Below are 6,000 nucleotides of genomic sequence, written 5' to 3'. Positions count from 1 at the left end.
ACCAAACCTAAAGAATGGAGATGAGTACGTTACCAACGGCAATGAAAAGGCAGATCTACTTGCAAAAGCTTTCGCTGACGCAAGCAGGGACGAAAACCAATCACCACAGCTCCTGAAGAGAAAGGAATTCTTTTACTGACAGCACCCTTCATTAGAAATTGAACCTAATGAAGGGGCTAAACCAATCAATCTACCCTTCGCTGAGGAGGAGTTAAATAAGGCTCTTTCCCTCAAGAAGGATAGTGCGGCTGGTGAGGACAAAGTAAAGTACTCGATGCTCAAACATCTGCCTAGAAATGCCAAAAGGATACTACTAAACTTCTTCAACACATCCTGGCTGGCAGGAGAGGTACCTAAAAAATGGCGGAAAGCCAACGTCATCCCTCTTCCAAAACCAGGTAAAGAGAGAACAAAGGCAGAGTCCTATCGACCAGGAAGTTTGACATCCACACTGTGCAAAACCTTGGAAACAATGGTTAACATACGACAACAGTTCCATCTGGAGAGCAACCGACTGATCGACGAAAATCAAAGCGGGTTCAGGAAAGGGAGTTCAACAACGGACCACTTGGTGAGACTACAGCAAGTCATGTCGCAGGCACTCCTCTCTGGGAACCTGTTATGTGTCGTGTTCGTAGATTTAACTAAGGCTTTCGATTTAGTCTGGCTAGACGGGCTGCTCTTCAAGTTAGGACGTATTGGTATAACGGGCATAATGTTTCGGTGGATCAAAAGCTTTCTGAGCGATAGAAGGATACAGGTGAATGTTGGCAGATTCCTGAGTGCCGAGCAAACATTAGAAAATGGCACGCCTCAGGGGTCGGTTATCAGTCCCACTCTCTTCAATATCATGATCAACGACATACATAAATCTTCCTACCTCGACGCCAAAACTGAGTTAGCTAAATTTGCTGATGACAGTACCATGTGGAGGAAAGGGAGGAACTTCTGTGAACTACAAAAGAACATGCAGAAGGCCTTAGACAAATTGTAAGCAGGGATAGAGGGATAAGCAGAATGACTCTGTGTATGAACGGGAAAACCATCGAGTTTAAAGACCAAACCAAGTTCCTTGGCGTAATCTTTGACCGGAGGCTGGCCTGGAAACCGCACATCGACGAGACTGTAGATAGATGCACCAAAATCCTAAACTTAATGAGGAAAATAACGGGCAGCACATGGGGGCCCAACAGAGTCACACTAATGACGGTGTATCGTGCTCTAATACGATCTGTATTAGACTACGGCTCTCTGGCTTTCATGAACACTGCGCGCCATTACTCTTAAGGAAGCTTGACACCATCCAATACAAAGCTCTGTGTATTGCGACTGGCGTATGGCAAGGGACTGGGAGAGAGGAACAACTGCAGGAAGTCGGGGAGTTGCCCCTATCCCTAAGAAGAAAAGAACTAGCGACAAGGTACTGGGCTAAGATCTCGCAACTGGGCGAAAGATCCCCAACCTTTGTCAGTCTACAAAATACAAGATATGTGAGAGATCCTAGAAAGAAAAGCTTCGGCCAGGGTATCAGGGAAACAATCAAGGAACTGCGACTGGGGGAGCTCGTGATAAATGAACACAACCCCCCAGCGATCGCCCGTTGGACGCTCCCTATACCGCCGGTTAATCTAGATCTACCACAGAAAACCGACAAGAAAAACAACCTCACTGCTGCACGTGCTTTCTCTCTAGAACACCTGGAAGACAACTGGCCGTCTGATGACTGGGACCATGTGTACACGGATGGCTCACGCAATCCCGAAAGGGGCACCAGCTCGTTTGGAATATACCTGCCAAACAGGGAACAGGGAATAAGCAGGAAACTGCCCAATAACTGTTCGGTGTACACTGCAGAACTTCTGGCCATTCGTGACGCTATATCATGGATTTCCCATCAAAAGACTAGTAAGTTCGTCATTCCAAGCGACTCTCTGAGCAGTCTGATTTCAATCCAAAATGACAACTCGGACTCAAGACCAGAAGTCATTTTGGAAATCAGGCAGCTGTACCAGAGGGTTTTAGAGAAGGGAAGCAAAGAAGAACTCGTGTGGATTCCATCACATGTCAACATTAGAGGAAACGAGGAGGCAGATCGACTCGCCAATGAAGGTCTCAAGGACACAGCACCACTCCGCACCATAGACTACAGCACCACGGAAATCTACAGTATGGTCAAAAGACAGGTCAATTCAATCTGGGAATTAAATCTCGTTGAACTTGACACATACAGATTCCGGCTGGATGACAAGATCTACACAAAGACAACACTCAATCACCCTAGAAGAGATATTTGTAGACTTATATCAAAGCTAGGGGTGAAAGAGCGGCTGCGAGACTACAAACACCAAGTCATCATCTGTGAGTGCGGGGAAGAATGTACCACCAACCATGTCCTGGTAGACTGCGAGGTATACGAGGAGGAGAGAAGGGAACTAGTGAGAACAATGGAGACCAACAACATACCATTCAACACCAAGAACCTACTCTTCCCGAGACCAGATCTGAAACTGCAAATCTTCGAACAAATCCACGCCCTAATGGACGCAGTTGGACTAAGTAGAATAGTGAAGTAAGAGGGGGTCACGGTTAGACGGGCCCGGCATCTAAACACGAAACTACATAGGGGATTTATACCAAACTGGCAGGATAGTGGAGTAAGGGGGAGTCACGATCAGACGGACTCGGCATCTAAACTCTATTCCACCAAAAACAGACACCAAACCTACAGAGTGGGATAGTGGAGTAAGGGGAGGTCACGATAAGACGGGCCTGACACCTAAACACAAACCCCACAAAGATGACATCTACCAAACTAGCAGGATAGTGGAGTAAGGGGGAGTTACGGTCAGACGAACTCGGCACCTAAACACTATTCCGCAAATAAAACTGATACCAAACCCAGAGAGATGGATAGTGGAGTAAGGGGAGGCCACGATAAGACGGGCCTGCCACCTCAACACTAACCCCAAACGATGACATCTACCAATCCAGAAGCAGACGAGATCATCTACCAAACGATATGTTTTATATTAAATAAAGGGAAGAACTTCCCACTAAACCAAATCCATGGCCTAAGGCCAAATGGAAAGATTGCAAAATCATATTCTAAAATACAGGAATCAGCTTCGGCTCTCCTATGTCTTGTCTGTGATATCACTTATGTGGAAGCAGACGTTAAACACCAAGAACTAACTAATTAACACAACTACATATTTGTCTGCGATATCACCTCGGTGGAAGCGGACGTAAAATACAACTAACTCACACGCACACACAACTACATATTTTGTCTGCGATGTCACCTCGGTGGAAGCGGGCGTTAAATAAAGCTATTTCACGCACAATTACTGGAATATACCAGTGCCCTGGTCAAAACTAAAAACAGTGACAACTTGGCAAAGAATGAAGTAATTTGAATGAAATTTTCATTTTACATTATCTAATGTTGAGCTATTATAGCAAGAATGGTCAGCTCTTTATCTAAATCTTGCATAATGTTTCTTTAAGATACATTATGTAAGTGCTAAATCTGCCTACTGCATGGGTCTTTCTGGCTTTAAGTGTTATATAAATTATTATTAAGGCATTTATTCCATGCCAACGCGCAACATATAAGTTATCGAAGGACTATAGCTTAGGCAGCCCATGGCAGTCAATAATGGGTTAGACGATAATCATTTGAGGCCAAGGTTAGTGAGACTACAATATTTATTCCATTTTGAAAATCAAATGACAATATCTGTCAGCGTTTAAGATATTATAAGACGTTGGAAACATAAGTGTCTTTCGTGACAATATGAACACTTTACGTGACCGGATATTAATTGATGAACAAACGCCATAGTTTGACGTTACTTTGGATAACCAACCTGTGTTTTCATATATCAAAAAAGAAGTTAAGTCTGATGTCAAAGATTGTTTGCGAGGTTATATTGTAATATTATTGTCTAAAACTGTCTTGTTACAAGGGGGATTGGATGGCCGATGGTTAGCACATGCGCGTTGTACGATAAGGCCTGTCATTGAGTGGGGGGTTGGATGGCTGAATGGTTTGCGTGCACGCGCTGTATCATAAAGTCTGTCATTGAGTCGACTGGCGTGGTTTCGAATCCCCGGTTGTACGTGGCAAGGAGTAGGGTCGCCTGTCCAACTTTGTGGGTTTTCTCCGAGTCCTCCGGTTTCCTCCCACTGCTAAAGACCCCTACGCGCAAGCGAATTATGTAAATAAAATTAAACCATATGTTAGTCCCGAAATGACCTAGTTTGTGTCGAGTGGACGTTAAACCCCATTTCTCTCTCTTTCTCTCTGTCATTGAGTCAACTGGCGTGGTTGCGAATCCCCGATTGTACGTGACAAGGAGTAGGGTCGCCTGTCCAACCTCGTGGATTTACTCCGTGTCCTCCGGTTTCGTCCCACTGATAAAGACCCGTACGCGCAGGCGAGTTGTTAAAGTAGAATTGAACCATATGTTGGTCCCGAAATGACCTAGTTTGTGTCGAGTGGACGTTAAACCCCATTTTTCTCTTTCTCGTCTTGTTACAAAACAGGATTAAATCGCGGCTTTACATCTTAGGTTTACGTCCGCTATAACTGCTACGGGATTACTTATTGAACCGAATTATTAAACATACATTATGCAAGAGCTAAATCTGTCTATTGCAGGACTTTCTTTAGGCCTGAAATGTTATCTAAATTATTAATTAGACATTAATTCACTTATCCAGACTATAACCAACCATCGATAGCATCGCTATACTGCGATGTTTATTGGATTATATGGCATCGCTATACTGCGATGTTTATTGGATAAGGTTCCAATTTGCTGTTCGACTTCCATTCATAATTAAATCATGAACTGGATAATCGAGACTATGTTTTTTATCCTACCGACTTTAGTAATGATGCTTGAGGCTAGGCCGAAAATTCAATCGCTAAAATCTCGGTTCATAGTGGATCAATTTGACTGAAATTTTCAGCAAATTCCCTTTACAGTATCTAGTTTTTAACTATTATAGTGAGAACTGCCAGCTCTTGTTGATCATTGACCGATTTGTGAGTTCTGTCATAGAAACGTCTTCAATTTGAAATTAAGGACAGGCATAAAACTATGTCCCAAACAAGCGAATCAAAAGCACCTTTTTTTAAAAAATGTCCGAGTGGATTTGCTTATCCGTAGTTTAAATGATATTTCTAAGTGCACATAAGATGGATGACATTACTTTTCGGTAAGTATAGTCAATGGTTACTATATCCACTTTACGGCAAGTTTACACCAATCTAATTAAAATTAATTCGGTATCTTCACTCAAAGTCGCATATTCGGAATGTCTATTCCTTAATAACCTTTTATATATACAGCCGGTGTGTATTATTAACTCCTGACTGATTCCTTAATCTCCTAATTAAATAAAACAATTCACTACGGAATAATTTGTTTAGTAAATTATTTTAAGATCCAATTTAGCATTTGTTTCATAATATCCCGCCCTCTCTTCTCACGACGGCGATTTTAAAACCGTGTTTTAATGTGACTTTTTTTATGAGTCCCCCTACCATCGTGTGCACAGTCCTAACGATTCGAGATACATTTTCGTCAGAAGAGTATTGTGTTGTAATTTCCCGAGTAAAAGAGTATAGGAATAAAAAGTTGTAAATGACGATCCGTTATCAGAGTAGCCAACTGTATCTAGTTTTCCTGTAGCCATCGTACGGCGCCTTTCTTTCTGAATGTGGATTTGACTTCATTACTCTGAAAAAGACCGCAAAATTGAAATATGAAAAAATAACTCATTATACGTTAGAATTAACAGCACAATAAATATGTTGTTAAACATCTAAATCGAATAACAGATTGAGAAGGGTTATATAACTATCTTTGTGTATTAATAATGATGTGGCAAGTGTAGTGTCGCTAATATCTGTCGTTAATCAACCCGACTAAAGTTGCACAGGCATGGGGTCATAAATTAATTTACACCTCGGTGTTGGATTAAGAATGC

This window comes from Patella vulgata, chromosome 7, assembly GCF_932274485.2.
Source record: "Patella vulgata chromosome 7, xgPatVulg1.2, whole genome shotgun sequence".
In the NCBI taxonomy this organism is placed as follows: Eukaryota; Metazoa; Mollusca; class Gastropoda; family Patellidae; genus Patella; species Patella vulgata.
Note: the sequence above shows the minus strand (reverse complement) of the source record.